General features: G+C 41.4%; 1 protein-coding gene across 1 annotated transcript in view; it reads right to left on the bottom strand.

The window, feature by feature from the left end:
• LOC144769161 (echinoidin-like) overlaps window positions 1-19,367 on the bottom strand; it is a 659,546-nt gene that overhangs the window by 443,484 nt on the left and 196,695 nt on the right. The window lies entirely within an intron of this gene.

Genomic DNA, 19,367 nt, shown 5'->3' with positions numbered 1-19,367 from the left:
TAATAATATAATATATGTGTTAGGGAGGGTGAGATATAAGTGTTGTTAACTCTTATTCATTACAGCATGTTAACATGCTGTCACCATTCGCTTTTTATGTCTTAGTAACTATGCTGGTAATTTTGATACTGATAATAAGTATACTTGTATTATCTAAGATACTGCGCCTGAGAAGACGGCATTAGTAAATAAACATTTCAAATGCACATGTGTCTTCTTTACTCCATGTTCTGGTTTGTAATGATAATATAACGAAAGAGTGTTCATGAGTCCCACGTACCCTGAGGTACTGTAAGTTCATGTTCTGGTTTGTCTAAACATTGGCAGTTTGATATGTCCAATGAGACACTGTAGCTAGCTCGGTAAGGGGTGAGTTGGTTGCTAAGGTAAGTTTTGGGACACCCTAATTTGCCGAGGTTCCACTCCTCTGTGCACAGTTCTGTGTGAGTACAGAAACCCTGCAACATGGCGCCCAACGGTTTCGGTGGTCTTATATCATGACACTCGAGTAGTTTATCGTTCATGCCTTAACCCCTTCACATCCGTTTCCGGAAAACGGGGTGTCGGTGAAACCTACCTATTTTTTGAAATAGGTCTTTATTCAAGCTTGATTCTTTCTTAAACGGTTTCTTTGAATTACTACCCAGTTGTGCTACAAAGTATTCTTTGTGTTTTCTTGTTTCCAGTGTTGTCATGGCGGCGGTGGCTATTGCGCAGCATAGTCGCGTAGCGGTACGCAACCATCTTCAGACGTACCAAGTCCCAGTAGATGGGATGGCTGTGATTTTCGTGGTATGTGCAGATCCGGCGTTTCCTTACGAGTTGTTTTACTCTTGGGTTACGTTTCCGGCTGTGGACGCTAATTCTGGTTTGTTCCACTCCTACACCGCCTCGGATGTCCCGGCTGAATATACGCCGTACAGGGCATTGGAAATACCTATTGATCATTGGCAGCATCGGGTTTGGTTTGATGGCGCCCTTCCCCACTCTTTGTCCGCTGCGAGGTTAGGTCCACTCTCAATTCCAGGTACAAATTGGCCTGCGTTGGGTGGCTTTACCCCGCACCCGAATCACGGGGCTTGTACCCTAGCAGAAATACGCAGGCTGCATGTTGTTTCCATTTCCGTGATTCGTGCTTTAGTGCAATACATCGGTCGACATCTTCCTGGTGGTCCCCAGGGGGGTGCGGCCGCTCCCATGGAACGAGGCGGAATGCGTCTCAATCCAGTGATGGTTAATTCGGTTTTTGGTGCGCGTCCAGTTGACAACGATGACTTCCCATTCTGGCTAGCAGAGAAGTTTGATCAACTGGAGGCGGTTTTTCCGAATTCTACTCCTGCTGATAAACATCGAATGTTAACGATTACTCTACCGAAGGATATAACTCCTGAACTTGTTGACTGTGAAAGCTGGGGAAAAACTTTTGCGGCAGTTTATACGAGGTGCTTCGGCACCCCGTCTATGAATGCCCTGCCTGAAATCATTAGACGTGTTCAGAATGATCACGGTCCGGAGGCAGCGGTTGAATTGGGTATGCGCCTGTGTGGTTCATTTGAGATTGTAAGTGATCTCATTCTCTCCAAAGTTAAAGGAGATGCAGTTAACTTTCAGGTGTCGAATGCTTTGGCTGCTCTGCCCGATGCCGACAAACCCCGCCAGTTAGCAAAGATTGTGGTGGCCGCTTATAAGACAATTGGCCGCACAAGTAGAGGTCTGAAATATTTTCCAGTGAAGGATAAAAAACAACCTCAGGGACAATCTGCAGTGACAGATGTCCTGCCCAAGTCCAAAAAACAGAATTGGCCTAAAAAACAGACACAGGGGAAGCAGACTAGGCAAACTCAGGATTCTGTTCCTGCTATACAAGCTCCTGCGCCGGCAGACAGAGTTTATGATTTGCGCGATCGCGCGATGATTAAATCACCTGATCGTTTTCAGGGTTCTGATCAACGCTCTCCTCGTTCCTTTCAGGAAACATCGGCCCAGAAGACCGGTGGTGGAGGAGGGGGTGGACGTGGACGTGGTGGCCAGCAAGGACGTGGTCAGTCCCGCCAGACAGACGGCGCAGTGAAGCAGGAGGATTCTACGCCTAAGCGTCCGCAGTTTGCGAAGAAGAAAGTCGCGGCCTTAACAGCGCATAGATATGCCACAGATAGTGAGAACGCGGCTTCGGAATCTGACGTGGGCTCTGACCTTGCTGGACAGCGCGGCGGAGATTACCATAGTCAGAGAGGCGCTCCGTCCACTACTGAGGGTGACAGCGACTGAAGTGTTTGTTGTAATAGAAACAGCTGATACGAGATTAGCTCCCCCTGAAAGACTTTTTGAAATTGTCCTGTTAATTGAAGGTGACATACAGCGTACTGTCAGAGGGGTATTTTGGGAGAACCTTTCGTCTACGTACGACATTTTGCTTTCCGAGGCTGACTGGCCCCCACCTTTTGTGCTCGCAGCGCCGCGAGGGGAGGAGGTAATCCTTCCCAGTTTCGCGCACACTGTCTCGACTGAGCATGCGCAGCATTTTGCAGAAGAGTGGGCTCGGGCTCTTGCACCGGCTCTCTACCGCAACCAATGTGGTTGGGACAAATTGTCCCCATGCCACGAAATTCCTTTGCGGTCTGAGCCGCAGCCTCAGCCTCAATATCCCATACGGCGTGAAGCTAAAGCGGCCGTCGCAGAAATCCTTGAACAATTGGAATATCAGGGAGTTATTGAAACGTGTGTGTCACCAATGAATAATCCCCTTTTTACTGTGACCAAACCTGACGGATCATATCGTTTGGTATTGGATTACCGGCATTTGAACTCGCATTGCCGTAACTGTGCAGTACAGAATACTCACGGCTCTGCCCTAGTGGATAGTCTAGTACGTAAGCGTTTCAAGACAACGCTTGACATTTCCAATGGTTTTTATGCCCACAGACTGGATGGCTTTAGCTCCCAATGGACAAGTTTTACGTCCGCTGGGGTGCAAAAATGCTTCCGGCGACTCCCAATGGGCTACAAAAATAGTCCTGGGGTCTTCACCTCCAGAATAGTCACACTATTGGAGGGAATCGATCCGGATGCATGTTCTTATGTGGATGATATTTATCTCACAGACGACGAAATTTGGATGCATCTGTGTCGAGTGAATTCCATAATTTGTACCTTTGCAGACATGGGTTACAAATTTAATTTTGCAAAATCGCACATTGCAGAACACACAGTGTTGTTTTTGGGCTATGAGCTCAACAATGAAGGTAGAGGTTTGGCTCCTCACTTCTTAGAGAAGTGCGCACAATTGCGCGCTCCAACAACTCTGAAAAAATTACAGTCTTTACTGGGCTTTTTGAATTTCGGCAGAACTTACATTCCGGATTATGCCCAGCGTATCAAGCCTCTGTATGCTTTGATACAACCAACTTTCTCAAAATCATGCTGGCTGCCTGAGCATTCAGCCATTTTGCAATCCTTGCAGGCTGATCTGCTCGCTTCTAAATATTTACTGACTCGTGATAACCACACCAACCTGGTAATAAGAATAATTCCTGGGACGGTGGGTTTCACATACCTCACTTTTAATGAAGGTGACACAGTACCTATTGCTTACAAGTCACACTTGTACACTTCGGCTGAGATGCGGTTTCCCACAGTAGAAAAGGTTTTAACTGCTGTACAGATGGCTATTCTAAAGGAACGAGCACTGTCTCAGGGGAAACGCATGCTAGTGGTAACACCCTGTCCTCACTTGGAGGCAGTCACGAAAGCCAGTGTACCGAATTCAAAGGCTTTGCACCCTCGGTGGATTCAGTGGGCAGCGTCATTGTCATCCACGGATGTCATGTTTATTTTTGACGCATCCTTACGGTCGCAGGAGTACTTGCAGTATGAATTCGTTCATCCTGCTCCTCTGGCTATGCGACCTTTGGAGGACTTCCATTGCATCATTTACACTGATGGGTCGGCGCAGGTTGCGCATGGCTCTAAACATGCCTACGTTTCCGCATGCGCCATTGTGGTCGGTGCTATGTTGAATGATGAGTTCGTTTCCAGGGAAGTGCACACGTTGCCCCTGGGCGATTGCACCGCACAATTGGCAGAGCTTCGTGCTCTCTTACTAGCTTTGGAGTACGCAGATCCAAGTGTTACTACTCTAATTGTAAGTGATTCTTACTACTGTGTCCAGTCTTACAATGAAAACTTGTTCTTTTGGATTCAAAATGATTTTCATGATTCCAAGGGTAGCACAATAAAACATAAAATGATCTGGGTTCGAGTGGCAGAGCTTAAGGCTATGTTGCCACTCGTTTATGTGATTCATACTCTCGGTCATCAGCGCGTAGGAGTTCACGCTGTTGGCAACTCGCTTGCTGATGAAGCAGCGAAATCAGCAGTATCTACATACTTAGTTGCAGCAGTTACTAGGTCTAAAACCAAGATTGATAGCGACATCTTGGCAGCGATTGCTGCCTCTGAGAAGGGAAGTAAACATCCTGCGGGATTCCCTTCGAAGTATAAATACCACTTAAGTCCCGAAAAGGTTCCTTTTGTGACAATTCCTGATGTTGGGGAACGGCTGATTCCCAACTCGGATCGCAGAACAGACTTGATTACGGCGGCTCATGAAGGTGTGGCGTCTGCGCATGCGGGCGTCTCAGCCACTGTAACGCAACTACAACAACGTTTCTGGTGGCGGGGACTGTACAAACAGACGCGTGATTATGTCCTTCTTTGTGACATATGCCAGCAGATTGAACCTTCAACTGCTACGCGTCCGCCACAGACTCAGTTGTACATTTCTAATAAACCACTAGGCTGTGTTTATTTAGATCACTGCGGTCCTTTTTCATCTGATACTGCGTATAAGTACATCTTAGTAGCAGTTGACTCATGCACACGCTTTGTGTGGGTATGGCCGCATCGCAGCGCTGATTCACGGACTGTCATTAGAGATTTGCGTATCTTTATAGGGATTTTTGCCTGTGGTACCTTCCATTCGGATCAGGGTCCGGCTTTCGCCTCTAAGGCGTATAAGGATGCCATGACTTCGATGGGGGTCCAAGTCAAGTTTTCGTCACCCTACAGACCTGAGGGTAATAGTGTAGTTGAACGAATGAACCGTGATTTAAAGCAATCTTTGACAGCCCGAGTTATAGGCACTGGCAGAAACTGGCTGGCTCACCTCTATGGCGTGCAGCGTGCTCTTAATAATCTCCCTAGAAGGTCTCTGGGTGGGCGGACCCCATACGAAATGCTCTTTGGCATCAAGATGTACGTCCCTGACCTTGACGGTCTAGACTCTGTGGTTCGCGCCACTTCCTTTGACGCAGATGAACATTGCAATGTTTTACAGAATCTACAAAAGACCAGAGACAGTCTTGCAAAGGAACATTTGCCCTCCACATCGGATGATGCGTTGCAGATCCCGGTAGTTGGCTGGCTACCCCAAGTTGGAGAACTGGTTCGGGAGAAGATCGACAACAAGAAAGAGTTTGGTCCCTCCTATCGAGCTCCAGTCCCAGTGCTTGGAGTGAAGGGCACAAGAACAGTCATTTTACCACCACTTCCAGGTCGTAAGGAAAACAGGTTTATTTCTATTGACAATGTCAAGATACACAGAGTGGCCGATTCTTCTTAGCATGACACCAGCTGTTTCCTGTCCTTCCATTGTGAGAAATTCAATTATGCCCACTGCTTCTAATAATGAACCTGAGGTGGCCATCGAATTACCTGCTGTTTCCAGTCCATTATTGAATAATTTACCAGGAACTAACCTTGATGAGACAGACTATACATACCCCACTGATTTGTCCATGCCTGACCTGCAAGCTCGTTTAGCCACGGAATCCAGATTTTCATTTGACTCTGCTTCCCTTGCCTCGAAAAAACCCTCTCAAATTGCTGTATATGCCAGCCTGTTTAAAAAACATTTTTTGATACCTCCTTGGATATACATTTGGCTGGTCCTCTTTTCGGTTTACCTTTTTATGTCAATTGGTTTTGTGTTTTATTTTTTTCGAATTATGAATGGGCACTATGTCGAGGAGAGAACTTGCATTACTCATTTAAATGGAACATTGGCACCACTTTCCTCTTCACATTCTACACACAGATTAATAAGAGACTTAACTTTGGTTAACATCACAGCATGGCCTGTTCTGGATGGAATCGCGTGGGATGCAGTTCGTTTTCAGATTCATGGCCCAACGGAAGTCGTTAATGTTCCTAATGTACTAAGAGTTAATATGGGGGATGTGGTGAAACAAAACATTCGTTCTGATGATTGGGATGTTAATGCTGTGGAAAGTTTGTTTTCTGATTTGAAATACTATGCTGCTTTTGATGCTGAGGATTTGTACTTGGAATCTGCTAATTATGGTGAATTGTTCTGTTACCAACATTATGGCAATCACTTCTTACACAAAACATCTTCCCGAAGGGATGCTGTTAATTTTACTCAGTGGGAACATTGCCCGGCACCTACACAAGGGAGTTCAGAAACGTTTCTTAAAAAGTATACTTATTTCACTGACTTTAATCAGTCCAATCCCGAGTCCTTTTATTTTAAATTTCACAAACAGCCACTGTCCAAGGTTAGACTTACCGATACAAAATAGTTGTACTCGAAGTCCTTCCTAGATCAATTGGTTACTGGGGGCTATGAGTTATGGAAGGAAACCATAGACCTTAAATCGGTTTGGGGTTCAAGGGCCTGGCAGGTACAAGGCACTGAGGCTTTGCACCGTGCATGTCTCATCCCGAATCATATGTTGTTTTTAAATGAAACCATTTCCCAGACCACATGCTTTGGATTGGCTACATCTAAAAGGTTAAACACCCCGTCTTTCCCGGAGTTGGAGGAATATGGGGATTGGAGTAATTTTACTCAATTGTCTATTAAAGATATACAGGCTCTGCTTCTTAATTCCTCCTTTAACATTTCCAGTATGAATCCCAAGGGTTGGCTGCTTTGGCACCGTAGTGCTGATTCTTGCCAAAAAAGGTTTTTAAATATAACTGACGGTTTTACGACTGTTAGATCTGATCCCCGGTTTGATTTGAGTCATACTGTCACCTCTTACTCTGTGGGCAAGTTGTGTCAAGCTTGGCTGAAACATTCAACTTTACCTGCGGTTAAGTATCACCTTTCCAAACTGAATGCAGACGTGGATTTGAATGATTTCATTAAAGGCCCAGCTAGTGGCAGGTCGAAAAGGTGGTTATATGGAGTTTACAATGAAATTTGGAAACTCTCACAGATTGAGGCTGCTTCACGCCTTAGGGCTATTGATCAGGCGAATCTTGAGAAAGTGCTTGCAGTTGTTGACAATAGCATTAACGTGCTTTCCTCTAGAATTTACACATTAGATAATATTGTGTCGTCTGTTGTTGATATTGTGCATGATGAAGTGTCTGTTTTATACCATGGTCAAAATCAATTACGTTCAATCATGCAGTTTGCATGGACACTTCAGACTCTGAAAATGGGTAAAGTTCCCTGGGGATACATGAACGTTTCCTCTTTATTTGCACCGTTTAATTTGACTGACAAACAACGCTTGCTTTCAATGCGTGATGCTTCCTTTTCTATGCTACATATTGAAAGGTTGGAATCTTTACCTTTTTCTGTGGCAGAATCCACTGCTGCTACGTGGCTTATCCACGGTTTAATAACGCTGCCTTTTGCTTTATATAAGTTTTCAAATTGTATGAAATATGTGCCAATAGGTCGTTTTGAACCCTTAGGTAGCGGTTTTCTTCATGAGGTCTGGTCACTCCCATACACATACAGATGTTTCAAGGATGAACAAGAAGTTTATCTAACAGGGGATGAGTGTACTGAGACACCAGATCATTCTTTAATGTGCAGACACATACAGTTACACGGTTCATGTAACAAGGACCGACCGAATATGGCTTGCGTTTTACAGGGCACGCCAGTTCCTGCTATCATCCCTACGTTTAAATTGTTAGAGAATGGTAGTTATTTAATGCTCAATAATGAAAACTGTTGTGGTTTAATTAAAGGTATAGCTTTCATAGTAACAGTAAGTGAGCGAGTTATTTGCTGCAGAAATGTTCTTTATCCTCCCACACGTGAACATAGGGAGTCTTCCATTTGGCCACAGATACCGACCTTGGGAGCAGAATTCAGCGGCATGGCTAGAATAAGAGCTCTATTGTCCCAGAAAGAGGTGGCCTTGAGCTCGGCCCGTGAAACTTTCGTGCTTCACATTGCTAACACCCGTACGGAGGTTCAGGCTCTTTTAAACACTGATTTGCCTTTGCATTTCGGAGCCATGGTCCGTTCTATCTTTAACGCATCCTCCACAACGGGCCTAGCGCATTTTTTTAAAGTTGTTAGCGGTGGTCTCGTGACTTCCTTTGAGAAGATTTTTGGAGTCATCCCTGCCTTCTTCCATTCTATTTTTTCATCCTTATTTGGAGGGTTCCCGTTTTTACTTGCATTAGCGGCTGGCGCATTGGTGGTTTTCTGCCTTTTTAAATATGGATGTCCTTCCTGTGCAAGACCACGCTCAGCTGCTACTGACGCGGTTTCGCAACCGCATGCTTGATTATTATGGCACACTGCCGTTGGCGACTCTAAGCACGGCGTTTGGATTATCTTTTCGGTTCTCCTATTTCACCTGTGTCCAGCCTGTATTTCGCTGCCTGACCTGTGATTTCCTTTGGGCCATTGATTTGTGTCTCTGCGGACCAATATCTTCTGACGTCGATTTTGATCAACTGATGAGTCCTATCATTGCTCACGAGTTGGTTTGTTCTGACGAAAGGATTATGGCCTTGGCGGTGGCACATGGACTAATGGGTCCCTGGGATGTGTTGTCGGCAGCGCAAAATTTCTTGGAACAAAGTTTTCTTGAAACTGAGCTGTCCTCTGATGGTTATAGAGGATCCGGTGCTGGAAGATCACGTATGTTCCTTTCATCTTTTAAATTGGATGGCTGAACTGTTTTCGGATGAGGACAGTGACTTCCTCCTGGAGGCTGTTGCAGCTTACTTTTCATATACAGTCTTATCATAGACACTGCCTCAAATGGACATGCTGATTGATAGCATTTTCTTGATTTTATTGACTTTTGGTCAAGAAATTTTATTTTTGCTTGCCTATTGGCTTGAGCCACATTATACTTGTGGGCTATTTTTTAGCATTAATTTTTTGATTTGAATTTTTATTCATGCTCGTTTATTGTTGGATTCTGCTCTCATGTGATGGCACTTCTGTTATCTTATTTAGTCCGTTCTCGGATCATGGGGGGGTGTTGTATAGCTCCTATATATCCTTATATCGTGTTAAGTTAGCATAGGTACATTTGAGATTTAAACGCCATTTTTCCTTTCTTGCAACTTCTGCACACGACCCTTAATTGTTGACTTAGCTTTCAACCTAGTGGTTTGCCGTGGTGTATGTGAGAATAATATGTTATTGCTCTGATATCAGTTTTGTTTAATAAACCATGTCTGCACGGAGAGTGCTGAAGTTTCAGGAGCAACACGATATGGTATTGTTATGAGGTCTGATCTCCACGCCTTCATAGTCATAACACAAGTGCAGCCTTTGCCAAATTGGGCTTGAGGCGGGATTGATATTGCTTTGCACGAGAATTGTTAACACACTTGATGCGGTGCACATGCAGAGAGAGCTGGTGTATGCTGATGTGATTCCTTCATGCTAGGACACTAAGGTATGGGCCCGCCCTAAAACAACCCAAAGAGACCTTCTTAGCTAATAATATAATATATGTGTTAGGGAGGGTGAGATATAAGTGTTGTTAACTCTTATTCATTACAGCATGTTAACATGCTGTCACCATTCGCTTTTTATGTCTTAGTAACTATGCTGGTAATTTTGATACTGATAATAAGTATACTTGTATTATCTAAGATACTGCGCCTGAGAAGACGGCATTAGTAAATAAACATTTCAAATGCACATGTGTCTTCTTTACTCCATGTTCTGGTTTGTAATGATAATATAACGAAAGAGTGTTCATGAGTCCCACGTACCCTGAGGTACTGTAAGTTCATGTTCTGGTTTGTCTAAACATTGGCAGTTTGATATGTCCAATGAGACACTGTAGCTAGCTCGGTAAGGGGTGAGTTGGTTGCTAAGGTAAGTTTTGGGACACCCTAATTTGCCGAGGTTCCACTCCTCTGTGCACAGTTCTGTGTGAGTACAGAAACCCTGCAACAGGCCTCCATATCCTTCAGCATCTTATTGCCCTATAGAGCACCCCCAGAGAGCTGAGATCGAACAACCTCTCCCGTCTTGCCGTCCCTAGAATCAATAGAGAAAGCGTTGGGGGTCCCCGCTTTGCATATTTTGTGCCCAAGCTCTGGAACTCCCTTCCCATTCATCTTAGATTAAATGCAAGCATGTTACGTTTTTGGAAGCCATTGAAAACTCAACTCTTCATTTAAAACTGTATATTTTCTCACTTGTCCTGTTAGCACCAGGAAGCCTGTTTGTGGGGATCTGTGCGCTCTATAAGAACTCATTAATAATAATAATAATAATATACTTAAGATATAAAAACACAAATATCAATAACCAAAATATAAGCGCTAAAAATATCTAGTTTTACTTACATCAATAACACAAATGCCAGGAAAAATATTGTTACCTTTAAATAAATCTGTGAAATGTCAAAAATATCGACTACATTAATATTTAAAAAATCATAACCACAAAATTACAAATTACTTTATTTTAAGTCAAACAAACAATAAACATAAACTCTAAAAACATTAGTAATACTCCAATGTAAGCCATTTAGCTAATAGAGTTACACACTAAAGCGGTAGCATTTACTATTCCCACTCAAAACTAAGCAGTTTAGATGATGGTGTTAAACACTAAAGGGGTAACATTTGCTATTCTCACTCCAAAAATACATTTCTGGAAAGGGTCTGGACAGGAAAATTTCTTATTCCACTCCAATCTAGGCCATTTAGGGGAAGGTGTTGGACACTAAAGGTGTACCATGCACTATTCCCACTCCAATCTAAACCAATTAGGGGAAGGTGTTGGACAGTAAGGTGTTGAGATGTATTTTTCCCTCTCCACTATAAGCCATTTAGGGAAAGGTTCAGGACAGTAAAGAGGTGCCATTTACTATTCCCACTCCAATTGTTCTGCAATTCCAACATATTAAACATATATGTATGTTCTTATAAGGTTTCTGAAAAATGTTAGATTTTTTGTTGTTGAATTAATTGCTTAATATTTATTTCTGTTATTTAGTATCCAGATTGTGGTCATTTTGGGGTTTGGGTGGGTAGTTTATGTAATATATTTTTTACCTTTTTTATGCATATGTAATTTTGCTATTTATTGGTCAGGTTTGGCTGGTTACTATATTAAATTGTTTTTTACATGTAATTTTGGGTTATTCATTATTTTGGAGGTTTTGGTGTATAATTTATTCTTGTAATTTAAAAATAAATCTATGAATATTCATTAGAATTTTATAATTTAAAAATGTGAATATATTGTTTATATTTTAGGTTTTTAGGTTTTATAGGAGTTTGGGTAGGAATTGTATTAAATATTTAATTGTAATTACATTTTTAAATTTTGATTCAATGTATGTTGTATTTGTTTGAATTATGAAAGTTATGTTATTTTTTCGTTGGGTTTTAAATTTTTATATGGGTTTGTATGGGTAGTGTTTTACATTTTAAATTCTAATTACATTTATAAGTTTTGTTCTTGTAATTGTATTGTAATTTATGTTTTATTAATTTGTTATTTCTTATTTATGTTATTTATTTTGTTTGGCCGTTCAGTTTTAGTGTATGAAAGTGTATTATTACAAAATAAGAAAACATATTTAAAACATTTTAGTCTGCAACTTACCTTTTTATCTATTTTTTAGGTTTCATAGAGGTTGATTGATGGGTGTTTCATTGTTTAAATAATTATTTTTTAGGGTGCAGGGATGGGTATTACATTGCTTTATTAATTGATTTTCACGGGGCATAAATGGGTGTTGGACTGGCTTACTGATTCATTTTTAGGGCGATAGTGTGTGTATTGCACTGGACTACTGATTCATTTCTCGGGTTCAGGAATGAGTGTTGCACTAGGTTATTGATTTGTTTGTAGGTCACCGATGTGTGTATTGCCACAGGTCACTGATTAATTATTAGGGTGCATGTATAGGTTTTACACTGAGTCACTGATTTCTTTTTAGAGCGCCAGTGTGGGTTTGGCTTCAGGTTACTTGTCAGTTTTAGAGTGCTTGGATGGGTATTGCACTTTTTTACTGAATCGTTTTTAGGGCCCTGGGATGGGTACTGCACTGAGTTAGTGATTAGTTTTTAGTGCCCTAGTGTGGGTATTACACTGAGTTTATGATTAGTTAGAGCCCGGGTATGAGTAGAGCACTAGTGTACTAACTAGATTTTAGGATGCAGGGATGGGTTTTGTACTGGGTTACTGATTAGCTTTTAGGGAGCATGGATATTGCACCTGGAAGTGACTGGTTTTTCAGGCACCAGTTTACATTGTATCAGTTTATTATTTGGAGAACATACTCCCACAAAACAATTTAGAGTTTAGTCAAAAAGGTAGAGAACTTCTTCCGTGACACCAAAATGAAAAAAGGATAAAGATTCACAGGTTATTAGGTTCATCACTACCTCTAATTCTAAATCTCAGGATGTTGAAAAGATTCTGTCAAAACATTGGACTCTGATGAACTCAGATACGGTGATTGGTAAGGAAAGTGAAACCCCATGTTAGTTTAACCATAGGAAGACCAGGTCACTTAGGGTTATAACAGTTTGCAGTAACCTGGGACCTACAACACTTGAAGGATGGCTACACGAGGGGGGGCTTCTTTGTATGTGCCGTTGCAAGGCATACAGAGAGAGTAAAAATACTTTTGCTATCATACTAACTTTGGTATAGTGAACCACATTCAACTTGTGCCTCACATTTGTGTGTCTATGTGCTGAAGTGCCCATGTTGGTTAAAATATATTGGGAGAGAAGTTTTCTAAATCAGGAAGAGGGTTGTGAGGCACTATAGGCACATAGTGCATGATTGTGTGTCATATCTTGTTGCCAGACATTTTCTTAAATTTCAAGGTTTTAACCTTGATTAACTAAATTCTTTGCTATTGACATGAAATAACCATCAATATGTGTTGATCACAGGGAGAGATGTTTAAGGTGATTGGTATCATGTCACATCATTGAAGTTGAGTTCTACATTTTATGGGTCTGAACATGGACAAGGACCAGGGTATCACATTTGTGAAAGCTAATGAATGATATTTTGAGTATTGATCTGATAGGTTTATGTATTGTAGAGATGATAAGTTGTTGTGGCCGATTGTAAGATTCACAAGTGAAAAGAATCATTGTTGTTTATGGATGTGATGTCATGCCTGCAATACGAGTGGCGAGGCGCAGTAGAACAGTTCCGTGGTTCAGGCAGGTTACTGTTGGTTGGCTTGGTTGGCAAGAAGCGTTGGAGAGGAGAGTGCGCATGCGTTAACACCACGCATGCGCAACTGAGTAGTATTCTAGTGATAAGCCCGCCCCGACATACAGGAAGTGCTTCGCGTTCAGTTAGAGAGTGTTGATTCCGTTCCGGGTTTCACTTCGGCGTCCGAGGAGCTAGGAGAAGGTCGGCGTGCACGGCGTGCAAGTACTCGTAGGTTCATTCGTTCTTCCGTATAGTGGTTTGCTTTCGGAAGTGTCTTTGCTTTGCCTTATCCTTTTGTCTTCTGTTTATCGCGGTGTGCGGTATTATCTTTCAGTTGTATTAGGTCTATTTGCCTCAAAGTATAGAGGGTTTACGTTTAGTTTACACGCTCGGTGCAGCGTGCATGGTCATATCCCTCTGTGGAGGGCATTTCGTGAAAGTATTGAGGCGCACCTTGAAGGTGTGCAGGGTGAGTGTCAGTACACTTTATGTCAAGAAGTTATTGGTCAATATAGAGAAAACTGACATGTAATAAGTATTGTTGTGTTCAAGGGTACAGACATTTCGTACACAGTCCGTTCCAGTCTTCACCAGAGTTCCTTTCGTTAAATGTATATTCCTTTGGATTCGTAGAGCATTACACAGTTCACAAGGTACATTAGACACGCATTACTTGCTTTTACAAGAAAGACACAGGGAGGGGTTTCTTCTCATAATTGTTTATTATATATCCTTGCAGTGTTGTGCAGAAGATACCATATACCCCAGCGTGGAAGAAGACTGTGGAGTGTCTGTCTTTTCTTACCCCTCCTACCCTTGTTTTGTTCCCCTGTGTTCCTCTTAGTTACTTTTTGGGTGTTAGTGTTAATTCCTGGCACCCGGAGGGTGACAGGGGGAAAACAGGGTGAATAGCATCGTGGATCCAGGGCACTTCCGAGACATAACAGGTGCGTGCATGACATGTGATTTGACATCTGATATGGACTCATGGCATTGTATGCTCCTATTTTTCACAACTCGTCAAGAACTATCCTGAACCTAGTCTTTCCCTGGTTATGACCAAGCCATTAGACAGCCACAATCAACTAAACTGCGAATCTAGTTGAAGAATGAGTACATTTTTTATTTTTGTATTAAATACCCACTGGGGTACGAAGACAACATGCAATATTTTTGTCCCCTAATCCTTTTGCACTGATAAATGTGAGAATCAGGGTATTAGACCTGCTGCTTACAGTGGCCTTTTGAGGTCATTATTATTGATTTATGAATTGGATAGGACATCTTCACAGAGTTAAGAGAAGATAAAAGACAAACACTGTCTACTTATTTCTATACAGAGTATATGTCATTGCAAGGGTGTAATTATCTATTTGGTTCCAAGATAACCTGGAAGGAAGAAAAACAATGCCTGACACATGTTTCACTCTTATTAGTGCTCTCCAGAGAGGTGAAGCTTTGTCCAGACACAAAGGTGCACCCAGTATAATTCAAAACAATACCCTTTCAGGCTTAGAATGCTGCAAATGTACACAAAGGGGAAGCAGGGAACTTTGAGAAGTTCCCAAATTGTGGTGGAGAGCAGCTCCTATATAGAGCCCCCTACAATACCAACAAACACTCTAAATTTGCTCACCTCTTTCCAGGTGAGTTTTTAAGCATATCATTAGCACGGTAACATCCATGCCAAACTGGAAAGAAAAAAGCCTTTTGTCATTTTTTCAGCAAAGTCTTTGAGCATAGGATATAGCGAATGTATAGATAGATAGATAGATAGATAGATAGATAGATAGATAGATAGATAGATAGATAGATAGATAGATAGATCGATAGATAGACTTACAGACAGACAGATACACAGATCGATAGATAGATAGATAGATAGATAGAATGATAGATAGATAAATAGATAGATAGATAGATAGATAGATAGATAGATAGATAGATAGATAGATAGATAGATAGATAGATAGATAGATAGATAGATAGATAGATAGATAGATAGATAGATAGATAGATAGATAGATAGATAGATAGATAGATAGATAGATAGATAGATAGATAGATAGATAGATAGATAGATAGATAGATGGAGAAGTGTGGCTCACTGGTTAGAGCAGGCAGACCCTGGAGCAGAGGTCAGACCCAGGACCAGGGTTCAATTCCCGACGCGGCAGGGTCTTGAGCTCAAATGTCCACGGACTCGATAATTCTCGCAGTCTTAATCTCCACAACGGCCCCCCGCGGCGGGATGCCTGGCTTTCACCTTGGGGATGCCCTGTAGGTTCCCAAGGCAAGCGCCGAGATGCCTCCGGGTGATTCGAGCGCTATATAAGAACATATAAAAAAAAAATAGATAGATAGATAATATTTCCAGAGATTATTCACAAACAGATAAAGATCTTTCCTCATTAAATATATGTTAGTATTTTTTTGTAATGTATTTTTATAATTATATATTTTAATTACATTAGTTGTTATTTTTAATATTAAAATTAAATGGTGATTATATATTTATGTAAATACTTTATTTTTCAATTTTTTAATCTTTTATATGATATATTTTTGTGTATTTAAATATATTTTTGCTCATTCAGCACTGGGAAGTCTTTGGGTAAACAGGAAGCCTTTGGGTAGCCATGCACATTAGAAGTCGGCATAGCATAGTATAGCATAGCATTTTGTTTTAAGAGAATAATTTCATTATTCATTTATTTTAATTTTATAATATGTTTTTTTTTTTATTATTATTTTGATTGTTTTACCCCCATTATTTGATAAAGCCCTCGGGCACATAGGAAACAATACATACAAATTGAAATGAATACCATACAAACACACTGAAAAAAAGGAAAGGACAGACATGTTATAAAAAAAAAAGCAAGATAAGCAATCACAGTCCAAAATACAAGCAAATATGCCTCAGGCTCCATTTAAACCTAAATATGTCCTTTGAACCTGTACGCTGTATTTGATTTACTCATCGCCATTTGACCCCCCCAGGCTCCCCCAAGATCCACTCTCGAATGGGCGCCTGCATTTTAGCCCCCATTCTTCTCTTCCTTCTCCCTTTGATTCTATAAATTGATTCTTCGAAGCTATACATAGCCAGCAATTTAGCTCTCCAATTCAAGAACGTTGGAGGCTCAGAGTTAATCTCACTAGTTATACATGCTCTGACTGCTGCCATCATAATAAACAAGAGTGCATTTTCAGCATCATTAGTTATAATGGGCAAAAACTCCAATCCCACCCCCAAAATCACAAGTTCGCAAGTAGGGGTATCTGTTTTTTAAGCAATACATGTAAAAAAAAACTCAAAATCATAATAGAACAACTCTAATTTTGGAAAAGAAAAAAACATATGAGTTGAGTCAGCCGCAAACAGGCCACAGTGATTGCACTTGTCCCCACCTATTTTTCCCCATCTAGACACTTTTCTAGGGGAATAATACAAGTCCCCTAGAGCCATATAATGCTGGCTGCGATGCATGCCTGTGATTAATGCACTATTTGCAAGTTCCAATGATCTATTCATATTGATGCCCACCACATCAAGTTTTTGTTCCCATTTCAATTGACAGCTTTCAAGATCATCTGGGAGGGCTGCAATCAATTGTTGATAATAAAGTCCCATTGGGGTCTTCTTCCTCATTTTCTCAATAAGCTCATTTTTACAAAATTGGATTGCCATATTAGAACCAAATTTAGCCATATAACTCCGAATTTGTAGAAAATTAAAAAAAGTCTCCCTTGTGCAGGGCAAACTTTTCTCTAAGCACTGAAAATACCATCAACTCCCCTTGATCCAACAAATCCCCTAAACAAAAAATTCCTTTTCTATTCCATTTAAAGCTTACGTGGTCCCTACAAATTGCTGGCAGCAGCCAAGAGGCATTAAACAAAGTATAATCGTTCACTTTTGGAATATTAGAAAAATGTCTGATATGCTCCCACACTTTATAGGCTGCCCGCAAAACCTTAAACCTTGTTTTTTTATAATACGATCGCTCTAAGATGGAGACGAAACAGCCACCATTGGCTTCCTCACCCTTAATAAGCACATAAATCGACGGCTGATGACATGGAAGAATAGGAGCCTTGCCCCCCAAGATCAATGGCCCCATAATCTGCATCATGGCCGCCCAATAATACATAATAAAATGCGGGACGCCCCAACCACCACGATTTCTTGGCAAAATCATTTTCTTATGGGCCCTTCGTGTTCTCCGATACCCCCTCAAAAATCTTGAACGAATTCTCTCCAATTTCAAAAACATTGAATTAGGAAATTCCAAAGGAATTGTTCTGAATATATACAAAAATGTAGGTAGAATAAACATTTTCAAAATTTTACATCTCCAATGCAAGGAGAGATGTAGGTGATTCAAGCGTTCCAAAGTGGTATTAACCTTCTCCATGACTGGGAAAATATTCAAGCCGGGGATTTCATCCACTTTAGGAGAAATTTTAATTCCCAGATACATTGCCTCCGGCGTAACTGCCACTCCAGCAGGGGGATCTTGCCCAGAATAAAGAACTTGGGTTTTTCCAATATTGAGCTTGTACCCTGAAAAAGAGCCGAACTGCACCGCTAAAGTTTTAATGGTTGATAGAGCAGTTACTAATTCACCAGTCACTATGATTATATCATCAGCATAAGCCAATGCTCTATGTTCCACTCTGCTGAAACTAATTGGTTTAATATCTTCATGACAGTTTAGTATGCACAAAAATAAATCAATATATAAGGCAAATAAAAGAGGAGAGCACGGACACCCTTGACGAGTGCCACGCCCTATAATGAATACAGTGGATTCCAGCCCTGCGGTCCGTATATTGGCCGAGCGGCTAATATATAAAGTCTTGACTGCTTGGATTATTTCAGGACAAAAGCCTTTCCACCCCAGGACCTCCCACAAATATGTTTTATTAATTTGTTTTTTTAAAGTTTTGATGTTTAAAATTACTTACAATTAACTAAATGTCTTTTTTTAAATATATCTAATATATATATCATCAAAACACACAAGATGATGGACGGAATGTTGCACAATGGCAAAACATTCACCCCCAGTCACAGATCTGGGTTTAATCCATCGTTATTTTGCTCACCAAGCCACCCCAGTTCAGACATGGCCATATGCAAATCAGTCTTGACCCTTCCCACCTATGCTCAGACGTGAGTCCCATGCTCTCCACACCACTGGAGTCAAGCTATCCTGGCTGAAGACGGCTGATAGCCAGAAACCGGTCCTAGGATGCTTGAGTCCGGTCCAGGAAAGACATGGCTTGGCAGTTCGGGCTGGACTGTTCCCATGAAGCACAGGGTCAAGGCTGATTTGCATATGGCCATGTCTGAACTGGGGTGGTGTGAAGTGCAAAAAAACGATGGATTTAGGCCCAGATCTCTGTACTGGGGTGAATGTATGACATTGTTCTGCATTCTGTCCATCAACTGTTGGTTTTGCATTTGTCACCCTGAGTGGGATGGGTATGCTCAGACGTGATTCCCATGCTCTCCACACCACTGGAGTCAGGATATCCTGTCTGAAGACGGCTGATAGCCAGAAACCGGTCCTAGGATGCTTGATTCCGGTCCAGGAAAGCCATGGCTTGGCAGTTCGGGCTGGACTGTTCCCTTGAGGCACGGGGTCAAGGCTGATTTGCATATGGCCATGTCTAAACTGGGGTGGTGTGGAGTGCAAAAAAATGATGGATTTAGACCCAGATCTCTGTACTGGGGTGAATGTATGACATTGTTCTGCATTCTGTCCATCAACTGTTGGTTTTGCATTAAAAATCCTCATAGCATAACATTTTGTTTTAATAGAATTATTTCATTATTCATTTCTTTTAATTTTATAATGTTTTAGTAATATGTTTTTTAAGCTTTTGATTTTTAAAATTACTTACAATTAACTAT

This window comes from Lissotriton helveticus, chromosome 1_1 (genome assembly GCF_964261635.1).
Source record: "Lissotriton helveticus chromosome 1_1, aLisHel1.1, whole genome shotgun sequence".
Classification (NCBI taxonomy): Eukaryota; Metazoa; Chordata; class Amphibia; order Caudata; family Salamandridae; genus Lissotriton; species Lissotriton helveticus.
Note: the sequence above shows the minus strand (reverse complement) of the source record. Positions and strands in the feature narration are given on the sequence as shown.